This window comes from Juglans microcarpa x Juglans regia, unplaced genomic scaffold, assembly GCF_004785595.1.
Source record: "Juglans microcarpa x Juglans regia isolate MS1-56 unplaced genomic scaffold, Jm3101_v1.0 JmScfU0002, whole genome shotgun sequence".
NCBI classification, from domain to species: Eukaryota; Viridiplantae; Streptophyta; class Magnoliopsida; order Fagales; family Juglandaceae; genus Juglans; species Juglans microcarpa x Juglans regia.
This window is the reverse complement of record NW_024475746.1, coordinates 116,559-138,241: the sequence shown is the minus strand read 5'-3', so window position 1 is coordinate 138,241 and position 21,683 is coordinate 116,559. Positions and strand designations below refer to the sequence as shown.

The following is a 21,683-nucleotide window of genomic DNA, read 5'->3' as shown; positions in this document are numbered from 1 at the left end:
TGCTGATACCTCAATGGAAACACTGCGTACAGTCACGGTGTGAGAGGATGCATCCTGAGGCATGTCACACATCCCCATATAGAATTCTTGAACCATTGAGGGGTATACCTTCCCCCTCAATGTGCAGATATTTCCCCAGCCTCTACTGAGGAAAACATCTCTTAGGTTCGTCTGCTGCCAACAGAGTTCGTCGAACTCATTAATTAAGACCTCTCGCTCTACCATAACAGTACGAGCTCCGATACGGGCAGTGTCCGACGTGACTCATTCCCTCCCTCGTTTCCTAGTATGCAGTGGAAGAGCCATATCCTGAAAATAGAAAAGGAAAAAAAATTATTTACAATAATGCATTTTTTTGTATTAATTTTAAGATGTTCTGCTGTAATGTTCGAACGTTTTATCTTTAACGTTTGAAAGTTAAAGATAAAACGTTCGGACGTTTATTTATACGTTCGCACGTAAAATAATGTCAATATATTTACATTCGAACGTAAAACAAATACGTTCGAATGTAACAATGTACGTTCGAACATAAGCAGGAAATAAATATTGGCTGACGTACGTTCGGACGTTAAAACAAATACGTTCGAACGTATTTGTTTTACATGTGAACATAAATATGAACGTCCGAACGTCGAAGCATGAATAATGTAGAAAATCATTACGTTCGGATGTTATAATTAAACATTTGAACGTGGAAGCTGTAACGGCTCTGTAATTTAAACGTCGTACGTTCGAACGTCTTGGTGAAACGTTCGAACGTTTTGATGCAGAATGGCTGAGTCGACTCAGCCATTATTGAAATCTCAAAAATTTCTCTACACGATTCTAAATACCGAAATGTCACCGTGGAAATGAAGTATACACTTCATGAAACATTTCTACGGTGACTATTCGGCCAATGACTAGCCGTGGTGGCCGGAAAATGAAGTTGAAAATCCGGCAACTACTTATCCGGTTTTAAACAAAACTCAATCCAAATCTCAATAAAATACATGTTACTTGAATAAAAGATGAATCCCTACCTTTAGTGACGGTTGTGGCGGAGTTGACGGCGGCGGTGAAGAAGGCGTGGCGGCGTGCAACGGAGTAGACGATGATACGTATTGGAAATGTCGTTTCGATGTTCGGTTTTGGCCTTATATACACAGAACGTTCGAACGTACTTATTATTACGTTTGAGCGTTTTTCAATTTAATATTATATTATAAATGTTTATGTTATATATTAGGATGTTATATAATATTATTGACAATTAGATTATTGGTTTTTTTTTTTAGTGCTTGTTATATTTCTAAAGTTTAGCAATATGTTTATACATGTTGTTGCGATTTTATGCTTACTCTTGAAATAATTGTGATTATTGTTTGTGAATTTTGTGAATAGTTTCTGAGCATATGGTGTTTATTGATGATTTAATAAGTAGTATATAGTTATAGATATATAAAATGTAGTATATATATTATAGTATAAGTTAGTATATAATAAAGAATTTAATAAGTAACAATTTAATATATATTATTGATTTATATATATGGTATAATTTATATATTATATACATTTATGTTCTCATTTAAAATATTATGCTATCATACAATATAATGTAGTATACAGTTATAGATATATAAAATGTAGTATATATATTATACTATAAGTTAGTATATAATAAAGAATTTAATAAGTAACAATTTAATATATATTATTGATTTATATATATGGTATAATTTATATATTATATACATTTATGTTCTCATTTAAAGTATTATGCTATCATACTATACAATGTAGTATATAGTTATAAATATATATATAAAATGTAGTATATATATTATATTATAAGTTAGTATATAATAAAGAATTTAATAAGTAACAATTTAATATATATTATTGATTTATATATATGGTATAATTTATATATTATATACATTTATGTTCTCGTTTAAAGTATTATGCTATCATACTATACAATGTAGTATATAGTTATAAATATATATATATAAAATGTAGTATATATATTATATTATAAATTAGTATATAATAAAGAATTTAATAAGTAACAATTTAATATATATTATTGATTTATTTATATGGTATAATTTATATATTATATACATTTATGTTCTCATTTAAAATATTATGCTATCATACTATGCAATGTAGTATATAGTTATAGATATATAAAATGTAGTATATATATTATACTATAAGTTAGTATATAATAAAGAATTTAATAAGTAACAATTTAATATATATTATTGATTTATATATATGGTATAATTTATATATTATATACATTTATGTTCTCATTTAAAATATTATACTATCATACTATACAATGTAGTATATAGTTATAGATATATAAAATGTAGTATATATATTATAGTATAAGTTAGTATATAATAAAGAATTTAACAAGTAACAATTTAATATATATTATTGATTTATATATATGGTATAATTTATATATTATATACATTTATGTTCTCATTTAAAGTATTATGCTATCATACTATACAATGTAGTATATAGTTATAAATATATATATAAAATGTAGTATATATATTATATTATAAGTTAGTATAGTAGGAATCGTACGTTGGAACGTTTCAATTTAACATTCGAACGTTAAACTAGGAGCGGAAAATTTCCCGCTCGATTAAGGTATCTGTGTGATTATTCAGACGTTCGGACGTTTATACTATACGTTCGAACGTTATTTGATGAAAATCACCAAAAAATTATGTACATCCAAACACCAAATATGTTAACGTTCGAACGTTAGTTAAATTAGTGCGGGAAATTTCCCGCTCAAATATGGTAACACTTTGATGAAATGTACGTTCGGACGTTTAAGTTAAATGTTCGAACGTTTATCTGTAAATTTACGAACGTTCGAACGAAAAATTGTGATACATTCGAACATATATGAGGAAAGTGCGAGAACTTTCCCGCTAGATTTTATGTTATAAATAAGAAGGGTACGTTCGAACGTGTACTATAAACGTCCGAACGTTATGGGCGGGAATAATTTTAGAATATAACGTTCAGACGTACAACTTAAACGTTCGAACGTTTAAACTAATAATTTTAGAACTTAATCAGTACGCGCACGGGAGGAAGCGGATCATTTCTTCTTCTCCCGTGCGCGCAACAGAGAGAGAGAGAGAGAGAGAGAGAGAGAGTGAGAGAGAGTTGAGTTAGAGAGTTAGAGAGAGTTGAGTTTTGGTAAGAAAAAATTTTTATTTCTTGTCTTTATTTGAATTTTATAATATTTATACAATGTGTTTTTGTTATAGAATATTTCTAATAAATTAGTGTTGTATTTTTTTGAAGGATTGCTTGTTTTGGGAAGTTGGAAGATTTTGATTTGTAAGAGGATATTGTGAGTGCTAGGTATATTTCTAAACTTTATCAATATGTTGTTGTGATTTTATGCTTACTCTTGAAATATTGTGATTATTGTTTGTATAGTTTGTAAATAGTTTGTGAGTTATTGTAAATATGTTGTGATATGAATTTGAAATATTGTGTTTATTATTAGAAATATATTTTCATTAGGCTTTGTTAATACATGTTTATTGCTTACTCAACTTTAGAAATATGTTAATACATGTGGCATGTTATCTTGTGAATATATTGTGAGTTATTATGAATATGTTGTGATATAGACTTGAAATATTTAAATTATTATTTGTGAATGACGTCTGAATATGTTTACATTGTTACAAATATATTGTCCTCAAGCTTTATTAATACATGTGGCATGTTATTTTATGCTTACAATTGAAATATTGTGATTATTATTTGTATAGTTTGTAAATAGTTTGTGAGTTATTGTGAATATGTTGTGATATGGATTTGAAAAATTGTGATAATAATATTTCAAATTAAGTAATAACAAATAAAAGTAACTCTTTAAGAATTATAATAATTAAAATTATTGTATAACCATTGAAATTTAAGAATGATAATTAAATATTTATAATAATATTTGAAATTAAGTAATAACAAATAAAACTAACTCTTTAAGAATTATAATATTTAAAATTATATTATACTTCTTTTACAATTTAAGTAAACAATTAAATTTATATTTTAAGAATGATAATAATTATAATTATAATATAACCTTTAAAATACTCTTCAATAAAAAAGTCTTGAAACTACTAAATAAGTAGAGTTTGAATATGTAAATATACTTATTTATTATAAACTAAAGAGAAAGGAAATAAGGATCAAATAGATTCTTATATAAAAATTATATACTTATTGTCTATATAAGTAAATAACTCACTCAATTAAGTATAACAATTAAGATTATAATTGTGGAATGATAATAATTAAAATTATATAATAACCTTTAAAATTATATATAACAATTATAATCTCTAAATTTTGGTCTAATTGCTTGACTGTCATAGTCTCTTCGGCCTTGAGAGTTGTCAAGGTCGGACAGTTTGTGACAGTTAAGTAATTAGACTAAAATTTAAACATTTCTTCAAGATCATTCTCCCTCGTTGTGTACAAGACACGAAACGTAGGGTCACATAATCTTCCATCCCTCTTTAGTTTAACAATATGGAGATATTGTTGTATGATTTTTTGCTAGATGCGTATGATATTGCATAAATACCCTAAGACCCGTTTGGGAATCAGTGTACATTTATGTGTCCACTGATTCCTGAATTGTCCAGTGTGGACAATTTGAGATTATATTATCTGTATTGCACATTTTTGTTACTCGCTACTTTCTAGGTTTATATGAAGTTTCGGTGTCTTCTTCTACTGTTCTTCGGGTATACTGTTCGTAGGGTCACAATCCCGATATTTGAACATGTATACTTGGAGAATTATGGGGAGGTGTTGCCGAAATTTCTATTAACGTAGAAATTAGTAGAGTGACGAGATTTGTGCAATATGGAGAATATAATCTCGAATGGGATACGACCAACTACCTTATCAAAAAAGTAATGAGAATTGGAGCATGACATACATGTGAATTTTCAATGTACGTGTTATTAATATATAGATGTTTTTAGAAATGGACAAAAATTGGATGCGTCTGGACGATAGACTTGGAAAGGATTACGTACCCTATGCATGTGGAGTAAGAACTTTTATTGATTTTGCACGGGCTTCTGCTGATAGTCGTGGTTACATTAAGTGTCCATGTCGAGGGTGTAAAAATTTGTGTGCGATAGGATTGGATGAAGTAGCGCGTCATATATTTGTGAACGGTATGGATCTGGGGTATACACGATGAGTACTGCATGGTGAGCCGTATGAAGGGTCAGCAGATGTATTGGTCGATCATCACAATTATTTGCGGCACATGGATAATGATTATGAGCATGATGAGATGGAGGAGATGTTGGGTGACATTGGAGCTGGGATGTTTATGGATGAGGTTAACGACAATGCCTCAACTGGTGGATCAGGGACTGATTGTGAAAATTTCCCTTCACTGTGGGAAGATGCAAAGCGTGAGCTTTACCCAGGTTGTACAAAACATTCCAAAATGTCGTTTATTATGCGGTTGCTTCACATTAAATCATTGTGTGAGATGTCGACGAAAGCGATAAACATGGTATTGAACTTATTTAACGAGGTGCTTCCCGAAGGGTCTGCATTGCCTAAGAACTTTTATGAAGCGAAGCAGTTGAGAAAGGGATTAGGATTTGAGTACAAGTCCATACATGCATGCAAGAATGATTGTGTATTATTCTGGAAGGAGAACGAGGAGAAACAAGCATGTCCTGTATGTGGAGAGTCAAGGTGGAAAGGTAAGAAAAACGTCCCAGTTAAGGTGTTGCGGTATTTTCCCTTGAAACCTAGGTTGCAAAGACTATATATATGTAAGAAAACAGCTCATGATATGAGGTGGCACGAGGAGAAAAGAGTTAAGAATGACGGGTATATGAGGCATCCAGCTGATTCACTTGCGTGGCAGTCTTTCGATAATCAGTATCCAGAGTTCGGGTTAGAAGCTCGGAACGTGCGCCTGGGACTCACAACCGATGGATTCAACCCTTTTGGGAATATGAGTACAAGTTATAGCAGTTGGCCCGTGGTATTGATTCCGTACAATCTTCCAACATGGAGGTGTATGAAGGCGCCAAACTTTTTGTTAACTTTACTCATCCCTGGCCCTAGATCACCTGGGAATGATATTGACGTATTCATGCAGCCGTTGATTGAAGAGCTGAAAGAGTTATGGGAAACAGGGGTTAGAACTTATGATGCATCTAAGTCGACATCTTTTCAGATGCATGCTGCGGTAATGTGGACCATAAATGATTTTTCGGCGTATGGGAATCTTTCCGGCTGGAGTACGAAAGGGAAGTTAGGGTGTCCGACGTGTAATAAAGAAACTGCTAGTGAGTGGCTAAAATTTTCTCAGAAGTTATGTTTCATAGGTCATCGACGTTATTTACCAGCAAATCATGCATGGAGAAGAGAATGTGCCAAGTTTGATGAGAGAGTAGAGGATAGGATTGCACCAAAAGAGTTGTCTGGAGAAGAGATAGTGGAACAACTGCAACATGTTAGAGCGAACAATTTTGGCAAAGGTCGGGGGAAAGAACAAGAGAAAACGAGCCGTACCAGAATTGAATTGGACAAAGCGTAGTATTTTTTTTTTACTTGCCGTATTGGTCGTCATGCAAGTTGCGACATAGTTTGGATGTAATGCACATAGAGAAGAATATTTGTGATAATATACTGGGTATATTGATGAGTATTAACAAAAAGACGAAAGACACGATCAAGACGAGGAAAGATCTTGAGAGAATGAGAATTAAACATAATCTGCATTTGCGGGTGGAAGGCAACAGGGTGGTCATGCCGCATGCATGTTTTATGATGACGAGGGAGGAGAGGATGGATTTCTGCAAATGGTTGCAAGGTGTGAAGTCGCCAGATGGTTATGCTTTAAATATTGGTAGATGCGTGAGTCCTGATGATTGGAAAATCAATGGATTGAAAAGTCATGATTGTCACGTATTTTTGCAGAAGTTATTACCTGTGGGAATTCGTGGGAAGCTTACATCTAATGTACGTGTGGCCATATCTGAACTATGTATGTTTTTCAAGGATTTGTGCGCTCGGGTAGTAAATCAAGATGTGTTGTTGAAATTGGAAGAAGACATTGCTACTATACTATGTAAATTAGAACAGATCTTTCCACCATCATTTTTTGATGTCATGGTCCATTTAGCAATACATTTACCGCGAGAGGTACTTCTGGGTGGACCGATGCAGTTCCGTTGGATGTATCCAGTTGAAAGATATTTGGGTCGATTGAAGCGCACTGTTGGGAATAAAGCCAAAGCAGAGGGTTCAATAGCAGAGGCCTATATACACGATGAATGGTTAACATTTTGCTCTCTATATCTTCGTGGTGTTGAGACACGATTTAATCGTCAAGAGCAAAATGCTGATCTTGCTACTCCGCCTCCTCGTGAGCTATCGGTGTTTTCCCAGAATGTACGACCCTTGGGTGCACAAACAGGTTACGATTTAATTGATGGAGAGTTGGGTAAAGTTCAGTGGTATGTGCTAAATAACTGCCGAGAGATTGATGATTATCTTAGGTGTGTCATTTCATTTCTTTGAATAATTATAGTTTTCTTTAATTAATTAGAATTGTTGTGCTCAAAATATACTTCTTTTGCAACATGTTATAACAGTGACCACATGGACAAACTTAGGACGGAAGGCGTAGAAAATATAGAGGCAAGACACGAGGAAGAATTTCCCGGATGGTTTGAAGAACGTGTATGAACTAAAATTATATATATGTTATATTGTGAAATTTTTAACTCTGGATAATGAAATAATAAATATATACTATTTCAATTTATAGATTTTGGAACAACGTGCTCGTGATCCCGGATCAATTTCTTCTGAATTGTATGCATTGGCCCGTGGTCCCTCAAATAGAGCACTTCGATATACTGCATGCACGGTTCGAGGTTATAGATTCCATACTTTGGACTGTGAACGTAATAGAAAGACTCAAAATTGTGGTGTGTTGGTCGAGGGGAGTCATGGAACAGATGATATTGACTATTATGGTGTCATACGTGATATTATCGGATTGAAACATCTGGGTGGGTCTGTAACATATGTCTTTAAATGTGATTGGTGGGATCTAGGCTGTGGTCGGGTTTCGATACATAGGGATAATCACTTTACGAGTGTCAATACTGCATCTAAATGGTACGAAGATGATCCATTCGTATTGGCTTGTCAAACTACCCAAGTCTATTACTTGATTGATCCAATGAAAAGTGCTGATGAAGATAGTGGGGAGATAACTTGGCGAGTCGTATAAAAATTTGTTCCTCGAAATATATATGAAGCAGGAACAAGTGCAGATTACGAGAATAGTGGAGATGAAGATGACACTCCGATTGTTGAGGCATACCAGGAAGATGGAGAGGGTATTAACTTGTTTGTTGACCTCGGTACACTCGAGTTGCTCCCCTTGTGTAGAGATGATGTCCCACTCGTACATCTCGACCCGTCTGTATTAAATGATCATTCAATTCAAGTCAGTGAGGAGGAAGAAGAAGAAGACGAGTCAGAAGATGGAGACGTATTTCTATCCGGGCAGGAGGTGGATAAAGATGATGAAGAAGAGGTGCATGATGATGATGAAGATGTTATTGATGGAGATTCTGAAACAAGCATGGAAAATTCATCTGAAGAATAAAAGTACTAAATATTTTATTCATATAGGTGACTATAAAATATCTTGAATTTTCATAATTTCTTCTAATTAATTTTCTTTGATATAATTAATTATTTTAAAGAATGCCGCCAAAACGACAACGAATAAATATGCCTCCGCCAAGTCCAAGTCCTGAATCCATTGAGGACTCCCCACTCGAGGAATCCGTTCCTGAAGATCAAGCTAACACAGAAGAGAACAACAGCCAGTCGACACCTACCAGTAAGGAAATATTGTCGTTGATAATTATATATATAGTTAATACTTTTTTCTCAATAACTATATAATTATAATTATAGTATATCTATTATCATGTAGTTGATGCATCTACACGTAGCGGTCGTGGCTATATACGTGGAATCTCTCTTGAAAAAAATAGAAGGCATGGTAAACTGAAGATCACAATTCCTGATAATTCCACTGGAGGAGTGGATGATAGTGCAGCAGCGCTTTCCTCCTATATTAGCACAGTAGTTCGAGCTTATGCTCCATTTTATGTGCGCTCATGGCGAGATGTTCCGAATGAGATTAAGGAGCACATTCGAAGTCGTGTGCTGGTGAGTTTACTTTTCAGTACATTTTTTTCACCTAGATTAATATATTATATTTTTTTACCTGATTCCCTTATTAGGATGAACTCGACCTCGACTTTGGCCGTAGTGAGGATTTGAGAACCGTGAATGAGTTGATGGCTACACTATTCCGACGTCACAAAGGACGATGTCATGACCACTTCAAGAAGTTTGAGACGTTCGAAGAGGCTGGGCAGTCTCCTTTTCAGCAAATGAAGTTAGATAATTGGAGAAAGTGTTGTGATCTTTTCGCATCTCCAGATTATCAGGTATTTTACATTTATATCTTTTAATTATTTACATTCATATTCGTTTTATATATTATATGTATACATATTACAATTAACATTTTTAATATATTTTGTAGCACTTGAGTTCTACAAATGCACAGAATAGATCCGTTCTGACTGTCCACCATCGTGTCGGTTCAAGGTCATTCCACCGTCTTGCTGAAAAAATGATAATTAAAAAATTATAGAATTCATTTATTTTCCTGATATTATTTCTGATAAGTACTAATATTATCTTTTTAAAATTGCTAATATTGTCGCTTTGTTAGAAACGTGATGATCCTGAAAACTTTTCCCTCATTCATGTCTATGCTGCTGCTCACACTAATGAGCATAGTGAGTGGATGGATCCTGTCGCTGTAGATAATTATGTAAGCAGTGTTAATTTTGTTAAATAAATTATGCAACATGTGAATAATTTATTTTTTATTTCTATTTATTTTAATACGTTATCTATTAATGATCATTACCTTTCAAATTTCAGGAAAAAATGATGGAGATGCAGTCGGCTTCTGGAGAATCCTCTCCTAGTGACATAGACATATTCACGTAAGTGCTCGGGCCACAGTCTAATATGGCAAGAGGTTTGGGACGATCTATCAAGCATAAATGTTCATCCTCCTCAACCTCATCGGCTTCACAAATTAATAATCTTACGGCAGATTTAGAAGCTGCACGGCGTGACAATGAGTATATGAGGTCGAGACAACAAGAGTTAGAGTCTCTCTTAGAACGACAGTTTCATTTAGAGACGCGTTTGCAGGACCAACAGAGAGACCAGGAAGAAAGAATACGCAGTGAAGTGCAAGAGCAAGTACAACGGGAAATGATGGTGCAAATGGAGAGTGTTATGTCGTTGCAACTGAATCCCTATGGGCGAGGGAAAAAGAAGAAATAAATTTTATCAATATTTCTGACTAGTTTTAATATCTAATTTTGTACTTTTATAAGACATTGTTACTTGTTAATTGGGTATGTAATATGATACAATTGGTATTATGTTTTTAAATTTTATGAAATTAGTATTTATGATCTGTACGTTCGAATGTAAATAAAAATCGTTCGAACGTTGGTTCACACTGTAACAAACGTTCGAACGTAAATACAATTGAATCGTTCGAACGTTAAACTATACGTTCGAACGTACTCACGCTAAAACGAACAAACCGTTCTAACGGTAAAGCGACTAACGTTCGAACAAAGAACTTGCATTCGGACGCTCCTTCATTTACATTCGAAATAACGTCCAAACATTAAACGCGCTACGTTTGAACATTTACGTTTACGTTCGAACAAATATTCGAACGTTTATTGTAATTAACGTTCGGACGCATTAACATTCGAACGTAAATATGATACGTTCGAACACGATATCCAACGAACGTCAACTTCTCTCATTCGAACGCCAATCGGTTGGGTATAACGTCCGAACGTTTGATTTTATGTCCGAACGTGATTTTCTGTGACAGTTCATAACCGTCATAAAAAAAGGAAATTTCGAACGTTGTACCGAACGGAACACTTCCAACCGTCACTAAAAATATTTTTTGTGACGGTTGAACAGTAAACCGTCACCAAATGTTTTCTGTGACGCACTTTAGGTGACAGTCATGGTGACGATTTCAAACCGTCACCAAATATGTTTAGTGACGGTTTGCCATTTTTTTGTGACAGTTTTTTCTGTCACAAAACACACATTCTGTTGTAGTGGATCCACTCATTTAGTATTTATGAAGTAGAATATGAGTTTCATCATATCCAATATTCCAATGAAATAGAGCGGATGTTGTACATCATTACATGGATTTGGGAATGAAATACCCTCAAATTCTTTTTTTTTTTTTTTTTTTTTTTTTCAAATTTTCATGGCGACTGAAAGCCCATTTTCCTCTCGTTATATTATGTTTATGGTGAACTCAAAGCCCTTTTTTTTGTATGATACAAACACTGAAAAAATATTATCACTATTTAGAGAATCTGGTTCTCTTGGGCCTACATATGACAAGTTACTTCCTAGAGTGGGTTAATTGTGTTAGGCTTGCGAACCCAAGTCGTTCAAGCTGCCTAGAGAAAAATGTCCAAATATTTCATAATTTCTTTCACCTTTTTATTATCATTTTTTAAAAATTAAATATTCTTTATCGCAATTAAGATAAGAGAAGATTACTGTTCAGTCTATGTAGCTTAATAATTTAGAACAAACACTTAATTAAGGTCAAAGTTTCAAATTGGTTTTACGGTTTGTATCCTGATCAACAAATGCTGACGCGGTCGTTTATCTTTTCTTTTTTTTTTTTTAACTATTCATGCATGCTCATGACTTTGCATTTTTTTAACTTTTAAATGCTAACGGTACATACTAGATATTCCACATGTGGTCTTCTTATTGATGCTGGTACATGACAGTCAACAGCCATATCAGCATTTCCATTGGGAGAATGACAAGTCCTGACGAAAGGGCCAATTTGAAACTTAACCATAACTATATATAAGTGCTTGTTTTAAACTTTTTAAACCAAATGTACGAATTTTGAGAAAGTGAAACCATAGGAACTTTAAACATTAATTTTCCCTTAGAATAACCTCTAGTGATGATTTAATTAACAACCATTTGTATCACTGTGCATGGAATCAATAGACCATGGTGTGCATGTCTGTGTGTACAAATGTAAATAAAGAAACAATCTTGAGTGAGTCATCTGCTAAACTTTGGAAGCCGGTGTTGGATTAAGAGAAATTATTTGTACAAGTTTCAAACAGATAAGTCACATGCAAGCCCATATCAAAAAGTAGACCTCACCTTAAAAAAATGTAAAAAAATTATTAGTTATTAGTGGGATCCACTTTTTTATAAAAGACTAGTATGACACTTGTCTATTTGAAACTTGTACATAATATTACTCGTTAGATTAAATATAAATATTGCATGTGAACCATCAAATATAAAAATAATAGAAACCTGTATGGGTTAATTTTGGTCGATTCAAACAGAAAGGAGCTTCTGATGGCATATTATCACAAGAGAGTAGCATCATGCACTACCTCCCATGAATGAATATATAGTCGCATGTGAAGATAGAGTGGCTGCATACAGAAAAGCACAAGAAATTTATATAATTTGCGCATTTTATTAATTTTCTATATGTAGTAATTCATTATTATTTGTTACACTGAGTACGTAGATTATTATTATTATTATCATAAATTATAGAAAGTGATAAATTATTATAATAAATCATAATTCTTGATCAAGTTGAAGGGCAGAAAGTGATAACGTAATTAGGTGCAGCGGAGCAGGTAAAGGTGCTATTTTTATCATCATAAGCATAGCTATGAGCTTGAGGGCACTGGTTCTCGAAGATCATGGGAGGACATGTTTCTGGCTTATTGAAATCGCCAGTGCAGCAGTATTGTGGCTGATTGAACACTATGCATGCGCTCTTGCATGCGATCACGCTTCCATCCCCAGCTTTCAGTTGTAGGTCTGCTGGGCAAACCGCGATTCACATTGGCCGGGCAACTTGAGGTCTGGCAATCACCGGTCCCACCTTCTGAACTCACTGAATCAGGAAGGTTGAAGCCATCAACAAGGCTGACATCGTAAAAGTCTTTCCCACCATTTTCTGCTATGTTTATTTCTACCAAAGATGCTGGCGGGACAACACCGTTCCCATTGCATGCAACCTGGCCTTGAAGCCATCAACAAGGCTGACATCGTAAAAGTCTTTCCCACCATTTTCTGCTATGTTTATTTCTACCAAAGATGCTGGCGGGACAACACCGTTCCCATTGCATGCAACCTGGCCGGAGGCACAATCTGCAGTAATGCAAGAGAACCCTCCCGAGGCGTCTGTGGAGCAACCAGTTCGTGCCCAAAACAGGCCTTTCCAGGGAGCTTGGGCATCCAGTGATGTGGATGCTCCGGATGCTAACTCAAAACCGGTTGTTTATAGTTGAGGTTTCTGATCAGCGGTTAGGGTTCCTGGCTAGATGGTATTCAAACAGTTGTTTGTGAAAGTTATTGTAGCGGATTGAGCACCTGCAATATTCATAGACATGCAACATCAAACAAAATAATTCCTTGTCACCATGCATATATGTCGAACATGAAAGCAACATATCCATCTTAGATATATGCAGCAAATGAATTTAGTCAAAGATATACCATTTTAGTTGTAAATCATACATGCATGCTTATCACGATGATACAGGTGCATGCATATATATATGCTATGGCATTGACATAGTACTCGCGTTCTATTACAACATGTCATAATTAAACCTACTTATGCATATTATACACACGTGTCATTTTATGATAGGATGAGTATACCACATGTCCATTCTCCGACATTACCCAATATTTATTCACTACTTGTCGATCTGCTGGATGTCCATAGTTCTATCATACATATATCTAAAATACATATAAATATATATATATATATATATATATATATAAATCCAATAGTTAAAGCATTTAAGAATATTTGTACATCGCCGATAATTGTGGTCAAGACCGTGACCTTCGTGTCGATCGGACGTATACGTTGGGTTTATGAGAAATTGTAGTAAATGTGATAAAGTCGTCCCTCGAAAAGACTATTGTTTCCGTCAAATTGATTACTTATAAAGACTATTTTATATGTTTATTTCTTTACGTCAAATTGACACAAGAACTTCATCATGAATTGTTTGTCAATGTTTTAGTGTTATGGTTCATCGCGTCTAATTAATTACTTGAGTAGTCCCTAGACGTACTTTTTACTCTAGAAATCTTTATACGCGGAAAATTTAAAGCTTGGAGTTTCAGGACATCACAAGTCAAATATTTAGTTTAATTTGCACTAGCAAGGTATTTACTTCTAGGTCTCGTGATATATGACAAAATTCATTGAAGTGCACTGGCATTAACGTCTTAGCGAAAATGTTAGTGCAATATAAAAGTTGGCTAAGTCGTATTAAAAATGTTCTATATTGGTTAGCTAGAACAATCAATATGCATGGACTTCTGCTACCATTGTTCAACAAATATCTACTCTATTATAATAAGTGCCTATCTAATTGTGAACAGTGATTTTTCTTATTTTGTCCCAAATAGACAAATCTCATACAAGCTCTTGTAAAAAAGTGGATCCCACTTAAAAAAAGTGTAAAAAAAATATTTTCTTTATTAGTGAGAGTACCCACTTTTTTTTTTTACAAAAACTTGTATGAGACTTGTCTATTTGAGATTTGTATCTAGCATTACTTTGTGCACAAACGGCCAATGCTAGTACTCTTAGAATTTATTTCATCGCATAAATTTTCTTCATATATAGTTAGTACCTAAGCCTCCTTAAATTAAGTTCTTCGAACCTTCCCTATTAGTCAAAAGCCCATATGTAGCTAATTAATTAACTCATGAGTTTATTGTTGAACTTCATCATGAACAACTCATTTATTTATTATATAAGGAAGCTTAGGTTTGTTCATGAATCACTACGAGAGAAGTGATTTTTTCCAGTGATTATTTTCGCTGGGAAAAGTCCCTAAATCTCCATCATTGACTTTTCCCAACGATTTAAAAATCGCTGCCTATTCACCGGTATTATCCCCCCGCTTCTGATATACTCCAACGGAAGCCAAAAATCGCTGCAAAAAATGTTATCTTTTCCAGCGATTTTTTTTCGCCGCAAATTCTAAATAAAACGCTGTAAATATCCGTTGCGTTTGTCCATTAAATCGCCGGGAAAACTTTTGCGGCGAATTATAGTCGTCGTTAAAAGTTTATTAATCGCCACTAATAATAAGCTCTATTCCAACGAATAACTAAATTCGCTGTAAAACTATTTGCGGCGAATATAAGTCGCTGCAAATTCCACAAAAAATCGCCGGTAAAAATTATTTGCTATCGCCAGAAATATATTTTAATTTTGCAAAAAAAAATTACCGGCGAATTTTAATCGCCAGAAAAGATATTTCACAAAATAATAAAAAAAATATCCACAAGATTAACCTTGATGAACTATACCCAAATTATGCATACTAGAGATCCATATAGCATTCCAAATAAAGGAATGGGGCATGCAGCAGGCAAAATTCCTTGCCACTACAACTAAGTATATTCACAGTATGAGAGAGAGAGAGAGAGAGAGAGAGAGAGAGAGAGAAGACCTTGGGAATAATGAGAGGAAGGTTGGTTGTTATGGTATATCCAAGCCTTTAGAAAGTATATTTCTAAGTGGCAGGATTTAGGTACAATACATGCCATTTGCCTAGTAAAAGAGACTGCCTCTTTTTATCTTCCTCTGCTGCGCTACCAGAAAAACCAAAAGCTTATCCTCTGTTCCCTTTCCCTCCCACCCTCTTCCTCTCCCAAGAACACTTTCATATGTCATCTCCCCATTAGGGAATCTCAACTCATGAAACCTTCCCTTTTGCCTCGTTCTCCCTTCCAACCTTAATAATTACCAAAACTTCTTTTTCATGCTTTTCTCTCCTACCCCCCCCCCCCCCCCCCCCCCCCCCGCTTCAGCCTCAAATCCCCATACAGAACTCTCTTTAGCCTTTCCCACAAACTTCAAGAGAGGATTATCACATAATAACACATTAAACAAACACAGGTACATTTTCACAAAGTTACTAATTATTAATAGCCTTTTCCATCACAAACTCCATACTTCTAGCCATAACCCAAGGTGTCTGATTTTGAACAAGGCCCTAGTAATGTGTAATGGTTACACCACCAATTTCTCCTCATTCTAGCCTTCTCTCCTTAAACTTCTACAAAGCCCATTGTTTAAGGCAATTTTAGTCCCCTCAAACAAGTTATGGCTCCCCAAGGATTTGAAATAAAAAATAAAAGGTGTGAATTTAGTTCGTAAATACAGCAACATGTTTGCACCATTTCAATAAAGATTTTATGCAACTAGCATTTGCACATGCCTTCTATCTGAATTACTTTAAGTTATTTTAACTATGAACTTTTCTTTAAATATGTGGAGTATTCGTGGACCATGTTGTATCTGACATGAGGGAATGATTTCAAGGAGTTGCATTGCAAGAGATGCGCAGCACTGTTCAAAGTAATGGTCCATAATATACAAAACTCTGGGCTACTCCCATCAAAAGTTACCAATTCGTACAAAAAGCTTCACCTGTGAACATGAATGAGCTGCTCTTCTGAGTTACCGGCCGGGAAAGTTGTTACAAGAATCATTTAATCCCTGACTTTGGTCCATCCAAGTTTACTCCCATATATTTATCCAACACGTTCTTGAATGCATGCAACGTAAAACAGTGAAAACAAAGATTTACAAAAAATGCAACCAACACAATGCATCATTGCTCCTCTAGACTTGATATATCCTGGACAATCATTCCAACTACTGTTAGGTTCTAAATTTTGGATATTTCGTGGGCAATGTCAGGAAGATCTTGTAGGCAGCCTTCTCTCATGCATTGGTCCTCATAAATGGAAAAAAAAAATTAAAATTAAAGACAATCCTTTTGCAGGAAAAGCAATTGGTATGCATGTTCACTGAAATGATAACTATGTCTACTATCTACTGGGAAAATGTAAATAACGAAAGGGAGAGAGAATGTAATGTGGATAAGACATTCCGTGCCCAGAAACGATAAAGACTTCAATTCATGTAAAGAGGATGTTGTCAAAGTTGAACCGGAACACAAAACTACAATGAGCCTGTACAACAAGTAGTTAACAGGACAATTTATACATGACAAAAAATAGCAAAATTTAAACTCCAAAGGTCACAGACAGAATCTACTGATATGCCACGTCGTTCCACAAGACTCCATAAACCAAATCCCAAATATTTGGGATGATTTGATACGTGAAGAAGGCATACAGCGTGACTGGGTCAGTGAGCATGACTGGGTCCGTGAGCATATACGCATGAGGCGCGCATGAAGTGCGCACGAGCGTAGCATGCATAACTGGTCAGTGAGCTTATATGCATGAAGTCCGCATGAGCGCACGAAGCGGATGATTGCCGTTAGCGTCATTCTATTTTTAAGCTCTGTTTTTATTCTGTTTTAGGCTCTGTTTCGTGAGCTGCAGTTTCGGTTCTTAGTCCGCAAGTCAGTCCGCATTTTCCATTATTGTTCCGCAAGTCAGTCCGCAAGTTTGCTTTATTGTTTCCTTTTATTTCGGTGTAATTCTGCTATTTAAGCAGAAGAGAATTATTAATGAAGCATCAAAAACATTGTTGAGTCAAATTGTGGTACTTTCTCACCCGAAGAGAACAACTATCCTAGCATATTTAATTTATCCTCTGTGTTGGGACCTATCAATTGGCCTCAGAGCCAGGTTCATTTTACTATGGGAACCAATAAAGAGAGAATTGAACATCTGGAGGCTGGACTCAGTGAAGTTCAAGAGGGGCTACACCGGATGGAGCTGGGCATGGCGGATCGATTGCGACACGTTGAAGAGACTCTTAACCGTCTCTCTGATGTGCTCCTTGCCAACCAAGAACCTCCAAACCAAGGTAATCAAAACCGTGAAGGTCACAATGGGGGACGACTTGTGGTATCCTCCAAAACGGCAAAATTAGAATTTCCACGATTTTCAGGAGATGATCCGACGGAATGGTTCAACCGTGTAAACCAATTTTTCGAGTTCCAAAATACTCCCGACAACCAAAAGGTTTCTTTAGCATCTTACCATTTGGAAGGAGAAGCCAACCAGTGGTGGCAATGGATTCGCAGGACTTTTCAAGAGGAAGATCGAGTTCTGTCATGGATCGATTTTGAAGAGGAACTCTGGGCGCGTTTTGGGCCATCAGACTGCGAAGACTTTGACGATGCTTTGTCCCGTATTCGGCAGACGGGTTCCATGCGTGATTACCAACGGGAATTCGAACAATTAGGCAACCGGGTCAAAGGTTGGACACAGAAGGCTTTGGTGGGCACCTTCATGGGTGGTTTGAATACAGAAATTTCGGATGGAATCCGAATGTTTAAACCACAAACTTTGAAAGATGCTATACGTTTTGCAAGGATGAGAGATGATCAACTAATGAGACAAAGGAGGGTCTTACGACCTGCCCCTCCATTACGAGCTCCCCCAGTTCTTCCACCAGCAAACCGGGCAGCACATGGCGCTCCAGTTCGACGACTGAGTTGGGAGGAAATGCTGCGACGACGTCTCCAAGGTTTATGTTTCAATTGTAATGAATGTTTTACTGCAGGTCATAGATGTCAAGGGCCCCGGATACTAATGTTGGAGGGCTACGAGGACGATAACAACGTTATCTATGATGAAGTCAATGAAGAAAGAAATATGGGAAGACACCAGGAGGAGAATCTAGAACCAGAGATTACGTTGCATACATTAACGGGCTGGTCAGCACCGAAGACCATGCGAGTAGCGGCTAGAATCGGTGACCATGACGTCATTATATTAATTGACAGCGGATCAACTCACAATTTCCTGAGTGAGCGTTTAGCTAACTTGCTGCGATTACCGGTTATTCCAACAGAGACTTTTCCCGTTCGGGTTGCCAATGAGAATCTCTTAAATGTCAAGGAAGGTTCGAAGGGGTACAAATCAATTTGCAGGGCACTGTGTTTTCCTTAACTCTTTATTCCCTACCTCTCACAGGCTTGGACGTAGTACTTGGGATTCAATGGCTTGAATTACTTGGTGCCGTGGTGTGCGACTGGAAACAGTTGACCATGGAATTTTTATGGGAAAACCAACCCAGGAGATTAATCGGCGTCGACGGGCAAGACATCCAAGCCGCGTCACTCAAGGAGCTAACCAAGGAATGTCGCCCCAGTCAAACGCTGTTTGCGTTATGCTTCCAGATCACTCAAGCGGAACCACCGATGAAGATTCATCCAAGCATGCAAAAATTACTGCAGGAATTTTCTGATCACTTCATGCGCGCCTCATGCGTATATGCTCACGGACCCAGTCATGCTCACTGACCCAGTCACGCTGTATGCCTTCTTCACGTATCAAATCATCCCAAATATTTGGGATTTGGTTTACGGAGTCTTGTGGAACGATGTGGCCTATCATCTACAAAACCCACCAGGAAAAGTTCTGAGGGGAGGAACTTGATGTTAAATGCTTGAAGAGATTTAAAACAATGAACATTTTTTAATCTCTATGCATGTGGTGAAAGACGGATTCAGCACTGTTCCCAACCTACTTCATCCAAGTGAACCCTATTTCTTGAACTAGATAAACTCAACAAAGGGACCCTTGGTTCAGGCATGGAGACAAAACTGTAAATATTTCAACCTTCACGGAGAACCATGTCCAACACCAGTACTCCATCTTGCCATGAGTTCTTCCTTTGTTTAATACCATTCCTTTTTTTCATAAAACAGGTTCTCAGTAAACCACCTTATTGGTTTCGATGTCATAATCAAATACTCAAATGTGAAAGCAAAGAAACTGCAAATGTGGACTTTGAGATCATCCTACTACAAACGTACACCGTTAAATATATGTTGTAGGGAATTTCTTAATTTAATTTTACAAAGCTAAGCAGTAAGGAGGCAGAGACCAAGTAGGGAAAGAAAAGGGGAATTTTTTTTGAAATGGTCCGAATTTCTTTTTTCAGTCAAGGTCTTGCCATTGTCACTACTCATCTACACAGTATCCAGGGGATGGTAATTTACTAATAACCTTTATATACAACCCATCAAGAGTATGATAGTATCTTCCTCTTTAACATCACGGAAGCATGTACTAAACACTTTATTTTTCAATACAAGATCATGTGTAGCTTTAAGACAGGTAATATATGTGACGCCCCCGACCCCCATGTAAGGAGACACGAGAATCAAGACGCCAGGATGGTGACAACAAGGGTCACGCATCCCAACGAAATGTGCTCAAGTGTGTGCAACATACAAAAGTGCACAATAAAAATCGCAACGGATAATATAAATAAGTCTACTAAGTACCAGAATTTTAAATACAAATATTCAAAACAAATCATCTTTAGAAGTTATATAGTCATCCCAAAATATATTACAAAACAAATACATAAATAATTGATAAAGCGAATCTCGAGAAACAGGAGTAATCCCAGATCACTCCGCCAACGGAGCCAAGCTTAAGGCTCGTCATCCACATTTGCATCAAAAGCTGCGATACCATAAAATGGTACCACAGGTAAGTATAAACCAAACAACTCCCGGGATAAAAACATATTAATGCAACCAACATGCATTCATATGACAAATACACTTAACCATAAAATACCATTTTTTCCAGAAAAATGATTATTTCCAACACAAGCCAAAATCCCATTTTGGCCTAAAAATATAGTCCATCATTTTTCCAGAAAATCATTCACACAAAACAAACCATTTATCGGACACTGTGTGCGGGAATCACAGGCGGGACTCTACCACCGTCCCTGCTTACCACCATCCCTACCGCATGCACCGTAGACGGGAATCACAAGCGGGACACAACCACCATCCCTACCGCGTGCACTGTAGGCAGGAATCACAGGCGGGTCTCTACCACCATCCCTGCTCACCACCATCCCTACAGTTCCTTTCCACACAATGAATATTTATCACTCACGATGAATACTTATCAGAGCACTGTACGCGGGAATCACAGGCGGGACTATACCACCATCCCTACCGCGTGCACCGTAGGCAGGAATCACAGGCGGGACACAACCACCATCCCTGCTTACCACCATTCCTACCGCATGTACCGTAGGCGGGAATCACAAGTGGGACTTTACCACCATCCCTGTTTACCACCGTCCCTACAGTCTCTTTTCCTTTTTCTCAAACCAGTCAATCTAGTCATTTCAAACACACTAAAATCATTTCACATGAAAATCTAATTTTCAGATAAACACATGAACATGTATGCAATCATGTGAAAACCCAGTTTTCATTTACAAACATGAACATGCGTGCAAATATGCCATATACATGAAACAACACCACAACAACCAACAATTCACAATACCAACCAAACACACAACTCCGTCCATAATCCATCCGACCCCCGAACTCCTCGGACTCAGTCCGGCATGTCCAACCAGATCACAATAATATGTGTTATTGCAAAAATACATTTAAATCACGAAAGTT

At 36.1% G+C, this 21,683-nt stretch overlaps 1 pseudogene; it reads right to left on the bottom strand.

Annotated features, from left to right (window-relative positions):
• Positions 1 to 12,569: 12,569 nt before the first annotated feature.
• Positions 12,570 to 13,850, bottom strand: LOC121245225 (annotated as a pseudogene).
• Positions 13,851 to 21,683: the final 7,833 nt, after the last annotated feature.